Raw genomic sequence first — 17,682 nt, forward strand, 5'->3', positions numbered from 1 at the left:
CATAAACCTAGATAAATGCTGTACCTAACTGTTTTGTCTAACCCATAAAGAAGAAAAGCTGATTGACACACACGTACACAAAAGCATCGCGGACTTCAAGAATTTAAATCAAAATCCAAGTTAGTTGCCGGTTTCAAGTAACGTTTCAATAGAGACTATGAAGCTTTGAAATTAAGGTTGAAATTTATTTGAATCAGTGTTGTTGTGGTTAGTCAAGTGGGGGAAAGGAGGCTCTCGCGCTAACGCAGCCAGTGTGACGCGGGCGTCTGCGCGTTGCGCGCGAGCAGTTTTAACGGTTTGCGAACTACGCCAAATCGATACAGAACTGCTTTCGAGTGAAAGTGCCAAGATGTTGTGAAAACACGTGCTGTGATCAAGTGTACATTCGATTAAACAAGTGATAATGTATATTTGCTAGCCAGTGATCGAGCACAACATCGGATGACGACGGTAGGTCAAGTGGTTCCACACAACTATCTTTTTATGGTACATTCGCGGAGAGAAAACGTCGTTCGTCAGTCTGTCAAGTGTTTTTACTCGGCAATATTGTAAAAATGTTGGTTTACGAAACTGGACGCCGCATTTCGTGAGGCACTTATAAAATATTTGTATGCTCATTGAACAACGCACTTGCTAATATAACCTTTCCGTAAATGGAATACGGTCGGCTCATTTTACCTCAGTTTTGTTTTGGTATTTCGCGATCACGTTTCACTAAAGTGTTTTGCACCTGAAAATTATATAAAATGTTGAGATAATTTGTTGGTTATTCGAGCCCCAGCCTTTAATTTTAAGCAGGAAATTTGTTTTTCTTTAAATATCTGTGAACTCATTTTGCTTTTATTGAAAATTCCTTAAATGAAAATCGTCAGTTCTTGGAAATGCTACTTACCCGGTGCTATAGGAATACAAAGTTTTTTTTATCTATCAAATTCTTGACACGAGTTATGTATAACAATTATTAAAAAATTGTCTAAGTCTAAGGTCTTATAAATTGTTTGGACTCCACCTAAAACAACTTTAGAATCGCAACTAACAAGTCACAGAATTCCATAATATATAAGGTTACTTACAATACTTTAAACCATACAATTTTAATGTCGGTTTAAATTACCTTTGTCCTTACAATCACTAGATTGTATAAGTACGTATAGAAAGCTCTTTTTTACTTCATAAAATTGCAATGATTTTGAGGAGTGCTAAAAGTCAATATAAATATAAAAATAAATAAGGAATCACGGTCAAGTGTTGACCATTTGAGCGACCTCTTGTACAGATAAAAGTGGCAGACAGAGTATGACACTTGAGCGCTACTTAAATTGGGTAGTTGCCTGGGTTAATGAAAAATTATTAAACTCGTACTCGTAAAAGGTTCATCTAAAATGCTCAGGCTATGTAGCCTTTTTCGTAAATAATGTTGAAATTGTAATTATTACAGACTGAAACATTTTATTAGACACTAATAAGATATCAACGAAAATCTGCAATAGTGACGTCACTACGTCGTATTTCTATACTAAAGTGTGTTTTTGAAATTTCATAAAGTGTAGCTGATTTGATTGGTAGGCAACTACCGTATTGTAGCACCACTTAAAACATCTCAGTATTTGGCTGTTAAATTTAACCGTTTAATTTCATAATATATTTATTTTACATAGGTCTAACATTGTCAATGATGTAACGTGGATGTATTTCTTACACCTCTACCTAAACCTTCAGGTACAACAACCGTAATATTATGTATGTATAATTATTTGTTCAAGCCAAAGGAATGCAAATACTTCCGCACCGGAACACGTAACGATTTTTAAAAGTACTGGTATATTTTACATACCAGTATTAATAAATCCATTAGACTTAGAAATGAAGAACCGACCAAGCGCCAAGCTTATAGAAGAGTTCAAACTAATTTGTAACATTGTATCCTTCCTTATCCGTTCCGTATCCTTGTAGGCCTTTAGTATCCAAAATTCTAAGAAATTCCTTATTATGCTAAAGAATTTTGGCTCAGAAGTCCTTAATCATTATTGAAACTAAGCTTTTCATTAGATTTTTCGAAGAATGTTTTGTATCCGATATAAATGGTTTTGAAAAAAAAGTATTATGAGTATAAAGAAAAAGAACGTGGGCGCGGGTCAATCTTTCAGGTTAAGCTACGATTGCCACGGTTGTTTAGTCGGGTGACCATATTGTTCCAATTCCTGCGTGTTTTGGAAGGAATGTTAAATTTTTGGTCCCGGCTGCCATTTTCAAATGAATTAAACTTTTTAGTAGACCCCTAGAAATGAATTATCGTTACCAAATCAATAGAGTTCTGCTAAGTTAAGGTTGCTTCTTTAAAATAGCAAGTTTGTATTGAACAATTCAAACCTTTTATTTTAATGATACTCTCTTCACTAGGTATGTTTTGAGAACAATTTATTTCTTTGTATTAGAAGAGCGATTTAGAAAAAAATACTTGGAACAATACAACGGAAATCCGGTAGACTTGTACGCGGAATATTTGTCGATAACTTTATAACGTCACGCGTCGCAGAGCGTGAACTTTCGATTGTTTCAAGCTCGTATCGTTTCAATATTAAAAAAATGCTTTTTTGACATTTGAATAAACGCCGAAACTATATTGATAGTTTAGAAGCGCGATTCTCTACTAGTATCGAATATCGACAACCGGCTGGCTATCGAAAAACTCTGTCTTAAAATGTGATCAGTGCCTTTAGCGGTCGTCGTAGTAACTATTATTGCAGTACAATTTAAATGTCAAACTCTCGTTACTCAATGGTTCCAGTTGTAGAAAACCACGCTATAGAACAAAAATATAAAATTAAACACATAAAAATAAAAATCGATGTTGAGAGCAGATAATTACAATACATAAAATTGTTCCTCGAAGAGGAATATCTTACTGCAACCAAATCGACTCTTGAACGATTAACGAGCACAATGATAAAGGATAATATAGATGGAATAAAGTAGATCCCAGTCCGTAATTAACATAAAAAGTAACTAATATGAAATTATTAAGTTAATTAAACAAATAAATAAAATCAAACTTATTATCGTCAGTACATCATCTATGCAAAGTCTTCCGTCAATATGAAGTGGCTAATTGCTATTATTTACTTGAAGCAAGACACCCGGAACGTAATTAGTTGCTTATTATCGCTGTATGTGACTGGCACTTCAAACAGCCATTTGATTGGCAGTAGAATGCTGAAATTAATTAGATAGCGGTTATGTGATTACGTATTTTCAATACTATTGTATTGCTTTTGTTTCAATTATGCCGTTTTGATTAACTCAACACTGATCTAAAAGTATGTATAATTGTTGATTAATTTTGTACACAGAAAAGTCGACTTATTACAGTTTGACTTTGCACATTGCGCAACAGGTTTTGCCGTAATATAAAAAGTAAAAAAGAAACTCCTATGCACTGTTGAACGAATTTGGGAAAAAATAGGAAAACTGATGATGCTTTACAAAAAAATTTAAACTAAATCAAGCGTAAAATATATCTTTAGTGATTATTCTAAGTCCGGTTATCAAGCTAATAATAAACAAAAAGGTTTCGTCCGGATCCGTCTAAAAATTAGAATGTTTAAGGCCATTCAAGATCCGTTTATGATTCATTCCATTCAATCCGGGATGATTGTGCTATTTAGCAGATGAACATTTGAAATATTTGCATTCACGACTTTTGTGCCCTTTACAACGCTGCGCAAAGAAGGGTTATACTTATTACTTATGACGTTGAATGATATCAGATTTATTTTGACCGAGAATAATTAAATAATGTATAAATAAGGATAAAGTTTATTTTTAGTATTGTTAGCTATGAGAACAAGTAGTTAGCTAGCCAGTTTATAGCACGGAAGCTATAGCTCTATTATTTATAATTATCGACTACCGACAACCGGCTAGCTATCGAGAAATTTTACACGAAAATCTATTTAGCGCCTCTACCGGGCTCCATAAGAATTATTTTGGCAGTACATTTTAAATGTCAAACTCTCAATACTCGACAGTACCGACTGTAGAGAATTGCACTACAGAGAAACTGCAAAAACAAAATAATATATCAATAGAATAACAAACAAAATTATAAAGCAAAAGAACTCGTCTAAGTTGGCTTAGTCACCTTTAAATCTTTGAAACAAGTCTGAGAGCAACACAAACTGTTTCTCTAAATACTTACGACATAATAATACACATAACAATACTCAATATCATAAGTTGTCTTCCGTAATACTATGAAGGCCGTCCGGATAGAAGGGATTAGCTAAAACTTTTGTATTGCAGAAGGTCGTTCAGCAAAGCCAGTTTTGAGCTGCGAAGTTGTATAATAACTTATGTAATCATTTGTAGATAAACAAGCTTATAAATAAAGTAACAACAGGTGTATGGATTGAAACCCTATTTATTTCGATCTTAGATCGACAATTACAATCGACAAAGTTGCACTAGCCGGGGTTCTGAGCTATCTCCTGAAGCCTGCTTGAGGTTAAAATAAAAACAATGTATCTTTAATATGCTCGTAACTTTTATCTTTTATAAGTAACTACCTATTTGATCCAAATGTTCTTTCCCTATTTTAATGACATAATAATATATGTAGGTTTTTAAAAAATAAAGATTTTGTTCAATCCTAAGCCTTTAGCTATCCCCGTTGTAAATTAATCAAAATAGGTTAACTGGTTCAGTTTACAAAGCGTAACATACAGATAGGCAGATTATCACATTTGTTATATTACTGTGAAAGTACAGCTACAGTAGCGCGATTCTTTACAATCGGTACTAACACACACTGTTTGACATTTAAAATGTACTGCAAAAATAGTTTCCGCGCCGACCGCTAGAGGCGCTGATTAGGTTTTCATACCAAAATTCTCTATGGCTAGCCGATTGTCGATAGTTGATAATTGTAAAACATCGCGCTACAGATATGGACGCTCAAATCCATACATATTCTACTAAGTTAACTGATATTTATCCAGAGTTAGAATCATCTAGTTTCGTTATTACACTTAATTGTCTCTGCATGGCTCGTTAATTGTAACTGTTCATCGTTCAGTGGAACGTAATAAACCTATTGAATAGTTCGCTAATGGTACGGTTTAGCAATAGATTATGTATCAAGCTATGTACTTACGAATAGATTCTATTGGTAAATTATTAGGTGAATTATATTATAGCCGTATTTTGAGGGGTGGTTAGTAACACAATGGGTATATTGGTTTAGGTGTTTAAATTATTATTTATCGGTTATGGTCAGCCTATGACGTCTTAAAGATGTTCAAGCCTGCTTTGGGTCAATATATTTTTTTTCAACCGGTGGCAGTCCCACTGCTGGGCAAGAAACTCTTCCCGAACGAGGGAGCGGTCAGGCTTTGAGTACGTCAAGTGCGGGTTGGGACTTTATATATATTTATATTTAATATTATTGCTAAGGACAATACTTGCCTTTATGAGTTCTTTGATCTACAAATTAATTACAAAATTATGACATCGTTTTTCTCCTACATTTGAAATTGTAACAAGAGTTTATACTTTTTTTTTCAGAACAATACTAACTACTCACTGTCGAAAAACTAAGGTACAAATCGGGTCAGAAGTTTCTGGAATAAACGCAAAATAAACATTCAATTTTAACCTTATATTACCACGAGGTAAAGTAATATTAGTCAATTGTATAATGTAGGTATGTCATTTAACCAAAATCAAATTAGAAGGGACCTCTATAAATAATATTGATTATCTGTCTCTAATTAAGTAAGGTTTTAACTTGTTCATTTGTTTTGGCTTTAGATAAATATTTAGTTTAAAGAGTATCAATCACAATCAATTTGGGACTAAATATCAAGGGTTGATTAAGGTTGAAACAATTAGTGTAACAGTATATGGATACCTAAATTAAGCATTAGGAATAATCTAATGTTCAAATAAGTATTGATGATCGGTTGGAATGTTTAAATAATTGATCTAAAGTTATATAGATAACGCAAAAGAATTACATGGTATTGCTATCAACTGAAAGTAGGTACCTCAATACTAATTTTAATTAAAGTTTTATTTGTTTGAAACTTATTTGATTGGTGAATCCCGATTTTTCGTGGTTATTGTCTGAGAGTGATGAATTTTGCTCAGTCCCCTAGACATACACTATGGGTTTTGCTTGTGATGTTCAAAACACAACTTTATATATACAACAAATAATATAGACTCTGAATCTAAAATATGTGGTAATTTTAGTCTATCTCTGCAACGTGTACGTTCTGTTACGTGTCTGCAATCTACAGCGTCTGTAAACATACCTGAAGCTTAATATCATCATGGCTTAGCCTATCTTCCAAACTACGATGGAGTCGGCTTCCAGTCTCACCGGATGCAGCTGAATACCAGTGTTTTACATGGAGCGACTGCCTATCCGACCTGCACAACCCAGTTATCTGGGATATAACACGATACCCTTCGGTAAGACTGGTTGTCAGACTTTCAAGCCTCTGACTACTGTTAACAACTGTCAAAGATCTTCGAAATTGACAGCCGGGACCCACAATTTACCGTGCCTTCCGAAACCCGGAGGAACCCGATATGTATAAGATGGTCACCCATCCACAGAACAACCTCGGCAAGCGTAGCTTTACCTCAGAGATCGATCCGCGCGGCTGTTGTAAACTGGACGTAGTTATGAAAGAACGTTCCAATCCACAAGGTGGTCAAAATTGAGTTTTTGAGCCCAAGTTAGGTATTTTGGATCGTCCTATCTAGTGGTGAAGACACTGACTCTTTTACGACAATAACTACTGAAATAATTACACGGTCTAAATGATAAAACGTACCAAAAGATCTAAATTGTAATCGTATAACGTGACATTACATTTGGATCGTACTATTTTTATTTGTTTTGGACTGAATGCAATACAAATAACGATCCAATCCATCTTGAAACGTTTTAAAGTAAATAATTTTAAATCTTAAAAAGTGACATTCCATTTGGATCGTTATATTTTATTACATTTTGGACTGAATAAAATAAGAATAATGACTCAATCAACTTGGAACGTTTTTAAAAATAACAATTATAAATGACAATTCATTTGGATCGTACTGTTTCAATACGTGTTGGACTGAATAACATAAAAATAATGATCCAATCATCTTGTTTGTTTTTCTTCTTCTTACTATCTATTTCTTCAAAACATTCCATGTAGGTACTTTATATATAACGTGACGATAATAAATTCATATTGGTAAAAGTAAACCTTAGTCTACCTATGACCCCAAACGCTGTGGGTTAGTCTCTGAGTACCCCGATCCCCGAAACCCCGTCCCGGAGTACCCCAATTTATTTTTGTCTTGATAAACGACTAAAAGTCAGTTTAGCGTAAAAGTACCGTCAGCAAATGCTATGTTAAATAAATTTTTGTTAGTTAATACTTAACTTTAAGGATTAGGAAAAGATTATAAAGTCGTGCTTGGTTAAGGAAAAAGTTTTTTCGCATTATAGTATGTATGAACTTGTAATAAAATCTCTTTGGCTTCAAGAATCACAAATGAGTACACGGTTCATTAGGTTTCTTTCAGTGAGCTCGTGAGGTACCCAAATATTAATAATATATAATATTATTAATACCCAAATAGCTTTTTTGCGTAGAGAAAAGATTTTATTACAAGTTCATACACACTATAATGCGAAAAGACTTTTTCTCCGACCTAATATTATAACCAGAGAATATAATTTAGAGCCTCCTAGAACAATCGCAGGCTTTAATTACTATCACATTAGTTCCTTTTTCAATACAGAAAATCAAAATACGAACTCAAAATGGAACATCAACATCATCATCATTGCCTTAAAACGCAAATTGTCTTGTGCCGTATCGTAGGTTGCTTTATCAATCATTATCACTGTTTTCCATTATTGCCAATCAACCATCTTCTATTTCATGTGACGGAAGACATGCGAGACAGATGCACATTCGCACAGATGATAATAATATGTAATTAAGGCCTGTCATTGCTCTAGGAGAGTACTCTGGATTGTATTCTCTGATTATAATATTTACCTTAACCAAGCACGGCTTAATAATCTTTTCCTAATCCTTAACGTTAAGTATTAATTAATAAAAATGTATTCTACATATCATTTGCTGGCGGTACTTTCACGCTAAACTGATTTTAAAGAATCATTTATCAAGACAAAATAAATAGGGGTACTCCGGGACGGCGGCCTCGGGGATCGGGGTACTCAGGGACTAACCCAAAGCTGTAGTGTTCGAAAAGTCAATTCACATATTTCACATACATCACATGTTATCTATATTAATATTATAAAGCTGAATGAAAAGAAGAGTTTGTTTGTACGAGCAAATCTCAGGAACTACTGGTCCGATTTAAAAAAAATATTTCAGTGTTAGATAGTTCATTTATCGAGGAAGGCTATAGGCTATATATCATTACGCTACTACTAATAGGAGCAGAGTAGCAATAAAAAATGTTATCTATACTAATATTACAAAACTGAAGAGTTTGTTTGTTTGTTTGAACGCGCTAATCTCAGGAACTACAGATCCGATTTGAAAAAATCATTCAGTGTAAGATAGCCCATTTATCGAGGAAGGCTGTAAGCTATATATCATCACGCTACGACTAGTAGAAGCAGAGTACCAGTAAAAAATGTTACTAAAACGGGGAAAATGATGACCCATTCTCTCTTATATGACGCAAGCGAAGTTGCGTGGGTCCAGCCATGTATGAATATTTCTTAAAAAATATGTTTCAATAATGTTTCATTGTTTTACTTATGTTTTAGAAAATATATATATTAATTACCAAAATATAGCAATTGTAACATATTGGAACGTTTTTGCAAATTAAGTTAAAATCTACTTCCATACATTAAGCCTTTTTTAAAAAACGTTCCAAGTGCATTTTTTTCATAATTTGTATGAGAAATATGAATAAATTTTAGTGACAAGTATATTTAAAAATAAAGTTTATTTATTTAGTTGCAGTGATACATACTACTTAGCTGTACTCGCTACCAAAAAAAAGCGTACCACAAAATTACAAAAAAGCGATTTACTCATTTCGACCTGCGTGTGGATTGGAACGTTCTTTCTTAACTACGTCCAACTAAGCCATGAGCTCCTAAATACTTAAAGCTTAATATACAGCGCTCATAACAAATGCACGTCCTACTCTATACAAAATAATGCACATACAATTTGTATCGAGGCCAAGCACTCGATTCTGATGGATTGAGTTTATTGTACGTAACGGAAGGTGAACAAGATTCTCTAAACAGGTGTTATCTTAAACAACATTCTTAACGAATGTCGAATTCTTTCACTATGATTGTTGTCTATCAGGTTTTTGGTATGTCTTCGATAAATATCGAAAATAATTTCGACAAATGAACATTTTTGTTGATGAAATCTTGACGCTGCGTGTAATTGACAGATTTTACGAAGTACCAGAGATTGCACTATTATCATAATTTCGTAGATAATTCTGGCGTATTCATAGCAGTGACAACTAAGTTCCTTAGATTCACCAAATGAAATGTAATCAATTTAACACGTTAAGTGCGATACAAGACATTTTTGATCAGTTAATGACATTAACGTAGTGCGGCGGGAAAAAACGGGAACCTACCGCTGGTGCGAAGAACTTTCCTATAGGAAGTTGTTGAAGTTGAAAGGAGATAAATATACTCATAGGCTTACTACTGTTAAAAGAACCACATTTTCAATAAAAAACGAACAAGCCATATTTGTCTTGTACCGCACCGAAATACATTTATTACTTTTCAGTGCGATACAATACAAATTCGACTTGTAGGTACATGACTTGTACCGCACCGTGTTAAGCGTCGTGTTTACTTTAGTGCTGGGCTAATCATCGGCGAAATAGTTTGTTTGATATTGTGCTCCCGCCAAAATGAAGCGATCACGAAGAATTTTATCCAAAGTATTTGAGGAGAAGGAGCAGGTTCATGATGATCGCGATTTTGTTATAATGGGACAAGAGGCGTCAACATCATCCAGAACTTGTACCAGTGGTGAAAACTCAAGCAAAATTAGAGTTTTAAATCAGGAGGTGTATACAAACCCGAGCATAATAAGTGATAGCGACTGTAATATGCGACAAGATAATATGGTGGCTACATCGACAAGTGCAAGTACAGACATGGCAAAGTTTAAAAAAGCGAAGAAGTTAATACAAGATGTGCATATAAGTCCTAGCATGGGTAAGAGTTATTCCTTATTAGAAAATGTATCGTTCCCGGGGAGTCCTACATCACTAAGCGACTTAAGCATTAAAAATTTGATACCTTTGGACCAAACAATGTCTGAAGAGCGTATATTTGATCTTTTACGTACACCAACTTCGCATCACAAACAAAATGTCAATGTCACCCCCAACACAAATGTATATCAGGAAAAATGCGTGGACAATATTAATCAGGTCCAACCCATCAGTAATAACGCAGAGCCAGATATAAACGTGTTAACATCCAGGCCGAGCACCGTTTCGACTGTACAACCATTAAATGAAGTAGGCATTATTAACAGATTATCAGATTCAGATAGTGATGACTTTGATAACAGTGATTCTAGTATTGATTCTTTTCATAGCCCTGAATCGGATTCTGATAGTTCCGAGGATCATAACACCCATATAACGCTTTCTAATGAAGAATGTCAAGATGATTGGATTGATATTTCAACAGATAAACCTAACATAACAGAATTTACACAAGATTATGTAGTAAACGTACCTCCAGAAGTTAGTACTCCGTTTGACGTTTATAAATTATTTGTGACAGATGATGTTATCAACAAAATGGTACTTGAGACTAATAAATATGCTGAAGATTACATTCGAATAACAAATCTAAAACCCAAATCTAGGGTTAAAAGTTGGTCTCCAACCGATTTCTATGAAATGAGTAAATTTATGGGAGTGTTGTTGACGATGGGTTTGGTTAAATTACCTTGTTTGCGTTTATATTGGTCAAAAAAGAAGTGCTACCATAATGATTATATAACTTCTTTAATGACGAGAGATAGATTTTTTTTTATTGCTCAAGTTTTGGCACTTTAGTAATGAAAGCCAAATCGATAATAATATTGATAAGCTATATAAGGTTCGAGATTTACTTACAATAATTATGAAGAGGTTTGAAGAAATATTAACCCCAGGTAAATATTTAGTAATTGATGAAACTATGATCCCGTGGAGAGGTAGGTTGAGATTTCGACAATACATAAAAAATAAAGCCCATAAATATGGGATTAAATTGTACAAAATGTGTACTCCAGAAGGTTATACAAGCTCTATTATAATATATACAGGCAAAAATGAAACCGTAAGAAATAATAACAAATTACATGGCCACGAAATTGTAATGAAATTAATTAAAGGGTTAGAGAATAAAGGTAGAGTTGTGATTGCCGACAATTTTAATACGTCTGTCAGCTTAGCCGAAGAGTTAATTGAAAAAAAGACGATGTTTTGTGGTACTGTACGGGTGAATAGAAGAGGTCTACCAAAGATAGTTACAAGTGCGAAACTTAAAAAAGGTAATGTTGTGGGTAAAATGAATGCAAAGGGAGTAAAAGTAATAAAATGGTTCGATAAAAGAGCTGTGACAATGTTAACCACAGTTGCAAAACATGATGCTCAAATTAAAGATACCGGTAAAAGAAGAAGAGGCACGGGGGAAGCTGTTCTGAAACCAGATTGTGTATCTTTGTATAACTTGAATAAAAAAGGAGTAGATTATAGTGACCAGATGACTTCTTACTATAGTTCCTTAAAACGAGGCCTGAAATGGTACAGGAAACTCATGATGAGCATAATATTTGGCACATGTTTGGTTAATGCTTGGATAGTGCATAATAGTATACATAATAAGAAAGGCAAGTTGTTGGATTTCACTGAATCTATTATTGAATCTCTGACTAAGGCTAAATTTATAAATGATAATAAAACAGAATATGGAAATAAATTACATACTTTTACAAAAGGACAAAAACGGAAAATGTGTACTGAATGCTATAAAGAACTACGTAAAGAATTATCAAGTCGAGAAGCTGATAAAAAAGTGAAGAGGGTTAATATTATGTGTGCCGACTGCAATAAAACAATGTGTTTAGACTGTTTCAACAAATCTCATATTAATGTAAATTGATTACCTATATTTCAATATTTTTTAAAAGAAAAACACAAAAAAAAATAAAAAAAAAACAAAAAAAACAAATAAAAACGAACAAAAATACACAAAAAATGAAAAATAATACACAAAAAAAAACAAAGAAACCGTTTCATAAAATGTTCCTAATTATTGTAAATATTCGATTAAAATATTGTATCCATATCGATTATATTATTTGTCTCTTGCCCAACCCTGAGTACAGTATACAAGTCAAATAATTATCCACTGTTTACGGTGCGATACAAGACATTAAATATCAGTATTCATTTTCAGGTTTATTTTCAAAAATATTGGATAGATTTTGAAACGGCTAATCCACAATATAAATGAATGTATTTAAAAACGAAATAACCGTTTTAGTGTTAATTAGGAATATAATTGACCTACTTATGTACATATAAAACCTAATTGGCTTACAATACTGATATAACCAGTACCGCACTAGAAATAAACCCCGTACCCACCTATATTGTCTTGTATAGCACCTATGCACAGATCTAAGTTTGATACGCCGCACTTAACGTGTTAATAATAGCAAAGTAATGGGGGAAATTCGCCATTAAATAACCTATTTCCGTAAACCATCATAACCTAGTTAGTAATAAACTTCATGAATATATTTGTTTCCTAAACACAAACATCAAGGGAAGTGGGACCAAAGTTAAACTGCAGTTAACCAATATTGGATCAAACGTTCTACCTAATATTTACTGTAACATTGTGTAGTGTTTCCTTTATGTATATGTAGGTATTATGGGAAACTATGTTAGTATGTTGTTATTTTTAACGATAATATAGGATAATATTGTCTCGAATGCTTATATCATTAGAGATGTAATTCAGTGGCCAATGTTTGAGACGGTTTACCATTGTACGTTGTTGTACCATAAAGCCCCACAATTGATTATACAATATTATATTATTTGATCGAGAATCATTGAAATGTCTTCAAACTAGTAAATCTTTCTAAATTGTGTAAAAAAAATATTGATTTAAATGAAATTTACTTTTGTTAATTATAAATCTGTAAACTGACTACTAACATATTTTATTATTACGTTTATTGTAGAAATATAGCTAGTATTTTATAATATAATAGAACCTAGCCGCATTTTCTACACTATCTCTTACATCTAGTCCATCCATAAGTGATTAAACCAAAAAAGTTTAATCAAATTTCAGTCAGCTTCAAATACCAACACGAAAATAAAATTACAACTGACCGTTATTTATGAGCTTAATTACAGAGTTATTAATACATCATCGAATGTCGATAATAACGTTAAAATTATGTTTATTAATTGGATAATTAATTTTGATGAGACTACTTAAAAATGAGCTGTAAATTTTGCAACACGGGTATAAAGGCGTTGGCTCCATGATTGAAAAAACTTTATCTACATGTTACCAAAAAAGTTGCATGTATAGGGTTTTTGTCCCCGCTTCAATTACACTGGAAGTATATAAGGTGCTAGATTTCCTAATGAATATTTGCAAAGTACTCAAACAAAATATTATCTGCTTCTTGGAGTAATTTGTAACGCAGGAGACTTAACTTACACTAAAAGTATTGTTCATATAAAAATAATATATGGGATATCATAAGTGTTTGAAAATTAATTACTATGGAGACATATGGTCGAGCGCAGCATTATAGTGCTGTCAAATTAATTAAAATTTCAGAACTTATATTATAAGTGCCGATATTTAAACTGTTCAGTTAATCATAATACTTGTAAATAACCATTAAATGCTGATTGCCTTATTAAAATCAATATCGACTAGATAATTTACTACTTTTGATTAATTATTGACACTAATTATTTAATTATTATCTTCTTCTGAATTATTGATGTTCTCCTAACATTTTAACAAAGGTAGAGCCACTGGAAAAAACTATATCGAGCCACTGGATAAAACATATAATATATTATGTATACACACACTAAATGCTTTTATTAAAATAACAATATCCTCCTAGCCGATAGTCGGCCAATTTCAATATAAAGTCAGGCGCACAAAAACGACGGCTTTGAATGCTTTCTGAGGCACAAAGTCTCGAACCTCATCATCCTAATTTAGGGCTTTTTAAACCAACCCAGGATTGAACCCAAGATTGCTGCACGGCATTTACATACTCTACCATCTAGATAACAGGAACAGTTAGTTTTCTTAATTTAGATTTAGTTCCTTAAAATACTTACAATACTGTTTCAGGAACTCTTCACCGTACAATGTTTGCTCAAAATATTTCTAAAGAATATTTTTGAAAAACATTTATGTCCAAATTTAGTTGAATAATTTGGGTGGCAACGGCATAATTCCTCGAAGAAACCTCGCCCTTGATATGAGGCTTGACACAGAACACAAATATTAATAACGAATGACACGTGTAATGTGTGTTAGAACATTTCTTAGAAGTGGTCTATAATAAGTTGATATTTATGTGTATTCACTTGCTATCAAATCGCCTACGTTTTATTGTTTTGACATAAGCTTTATTAGTAGTTATAAATAGTAGTGGTTGAGTATCTGAAAATATTTTTTGGTAACGCTAAATGTCATATTATTTCATTCTGATTAACCCTTGCTACAAATACATGAACATATAGGTTTATTTTTTTGTAAAGTGTACTTAACACATGACATTTGTATAATATGCTTGCACTGCGTCTTGATCACGATAGAAGTAACTAGGTAAAATAAGAGTCTTTTAGTAAAACATAATTTATTATGAGGAAAAAAGGAAAAAGTTTATTAATGAAAATTTGCAAATAAGGTTTATAGAATTTACTATTCCGGTTGTCCAATACCAGTAGCTTTTAATCCAATTACAAGCGAGAATTTCTGGAAATAAACGCTTAATACACAAAGATAATTTTCAGTATTTTACCTTAGCTTTTTGTATAAATACCAAAAATTACGACATCCCTTGTTAGCAAATTTTAATTAATTTTATGTAACCTTTGAGCTTTTCAATATATTACTGAAGTCTCGAAATTCTAGGCTTTACAAAGGTAAAGCACTGAAACAAGATGCCTTATTATAAATTATAATAATTTATCTTGGAAGAAATTTACAAAAATTTAGGCGCATATTTTATGAGTAATAATTATGTAATAACCTTTCTTTTATAGTAGGTAGTAGTATTAAACTTACGGTTAGTTGTCATTGATAAGCTTTCATAGTATATCACAGCAGTGACAGCAAAATAGTACAATCATTCGGCTACCACGCAAGTTGGTTAAGTTATAGTTCTTGGTGGTACTGTTAAAGGTTTTAACAGTACCACTAAGAACTCAAAGTCGTTATAACAATGAATATTTCACTTACTAGAACAAAAAAAGAGAGCACTGCAACAACACAAGAAAACGGCATACTTGTGCGTTTGTCGAATATTTTTTGAAGGAATGCGATATCCCTAACCTTCACTTTTAAAGCCACGGTGAACTTAAATCTCAACCATGTTCTGAAAGAAAATTTGTGTTCATCGGTCGTATAACACTGAGTTAAATCTGTAATTATATTGTTGATCGTACAACGCACATCACTTCAAGCGTCCACACCAGGTGGGCTATTACCTCAATTAATTCGCTAAGTGATCACAATATGCATGCTATAATTAACATTCTAAGCCGTAAGGTAAACACTGACCAGTCTCTTACGTAGGTGTTTCATCTCTTAAGTTGACAGCTAATAATGTAGAATTTATTTCTGTATTTAATTGAAATTTATAAACGTTTTACAGTGGTTTATACACGACATCACGCCCATTATAACTGAAGGATGGTTTATCTAACTGAAATATTTTTGGTACTAATTAACTGTAATTAAGACATACTCGAATGTTGCTATCACGGCGCTTAGGTGTCGTAGGTCGATTAGCTCACAGAACAAACAATTGATTTTGATCTGGTAGTACTTTTTACCTGTTGAATGGTGTTTATTTTTGTGTTAAAAAGGAAAAAAGCTGATCTTGATATACGAATACAATGTTAACTTGAAGAAAACCAATACTTAAGTAATTAATACAAAGAATAAAAAGTCAAGGTACTTGAAGTAAGTAATACTAAGAAAAACTAACTGAACGCTCCATCGATTTCTTTAATTCCCATAACACCGAGATTGCGAGAACGGGGTCGTTTAAATTTGTATCAATTAACAACATTATTAGTTTTAGAACATTGATCTTTCTTTGAGAAGCTGTTTGCTCGCATTACAGCCGTAACTGCTACGGTCCGGTGCACAAATATCTCGTTTAACAGTCGGAAAACTATAATTACAATCAATTGGACTTTAATTTAACACTGTAATGTGTAAATATATTTAGTTTACAATTTATAATGTTAGAAGTTATAGTAACTATTCAAAGTCAAAATTATTGTACTAATCAACGAAAATACATATTATATGCAACTAGCTAACTAAGCACTATAGGAAGATGGCATTGTTTTATGTACATAAAGTATGTATATGTAAAGTATGAGTTTTGTAGCCAACTTTTTAAAACGGAACTCACAATCAATGAGAATATTAGCAGTTTAAAAGCGAATACTTCTCGCGCAATTTAACAATTTCTACCAATGCTGTAACTCTACTGACAAAGGAGCACTTACTTTTATTACCGTTCGATTTGTGATTTCCTATATTATTATGACTGTGCTTTATTGGCCCGCTTCAGTACTATTGAGTAACAAGCGCTTTGCAATTAAAACTAAGTACCTTTATATTATTTTTGCGGTGCTGATGCGTTTTAAAAAAACAATTGCGATATTTACTTTGCAGGAAATCGTTCTGCTGGTTGCTTGTAACTAATGCATTCTATGTGTTACCAACATACTATTAATCACATTTTTTTTGACGATTCATGATTTTAAAATAGTATAAAAATGCAGCCCGCAGGCAGCCGGTAGATTATCGGTAGGTGGTCGTGTGTGTTCTACGTATCCGCGCTTCGGAAGGCACGTAGTACTCGTTCCGCTAGTTAAACAAATGAATGACCTGTGGTCACACTAAAAGAAAAAAACGGCCAAGTGCGAGTCGCACTTGCGCACGAAGGGTTCCGTACCATCAGAATCTAAAATATAATTACGAAAGAATCACATTTATTATATGAGGACCCCCTTAATTTTATTTTTAGTGTTTGTTGTTATAGCAGCAACATAATTTGTGGAAATTTCGGCTTCCTAGCTATTGCGATTTGTGATATACAGTAAAATAGACTCAATAATAGGGTCCCGCTTTTGCCTTTTAGGTACAGAACCCGAAAAAAAAGAACCTCCAAAACATTCTTTTTGCACAGAAATATTTACAAAAAATTATATTTCTCAATGTAAAGCTGCAGACATAAATATGTTTATGCCACCCATACAGTAATCTTTCGATTGATCTTAAAAAACAAATTATGGTTTCATTCGCGACTCAATCAACTTTATAACTTTGTACCAAATATAGCA

At 32.9% G+C, this 17,682-nt stretch overlaps 1 protein-coding gene across 1 annotated transcript in view; it reads left to right on the plus strand.

Annotated features, from left to right (window-relative positions):
• The first annotated feature begins 253 nt into the window (after positions 1-253).
• Positions 254-17,682, plus strand: part of Cad96Ca (tyrosine kinase receptor Cad96Ca) — a 105,027-nt gene continuing 87,598 nt past the window's right edge. Inside the window, exon 1 of the mRNA XM_076115725.1 lies at positions 254-450. The gene's annotated coding sequence lies outside the window, so the exon portion shown is untranslated. The remainder of the gene's footprint in view (positions 451-17,682) is intronic.

The sequence above is a fragment of the Anticarsia gemmatalis genome, chromosome 6 (genome assembly GCF_050436995.1).
Source record: "Anticarsia gemmatalis isolate Benzon Research Colony breed Stoneville strain chromosome 6, ilAntGemm2 primary, whole genome shotgun sequence".
NCBI classification, from domain to species: Eukaryota; Metazoa; Arthropoda; class Insecta; order Lepidoptera; family Erebidae; genus Anticarsia; species Anticarsia gemmatalis.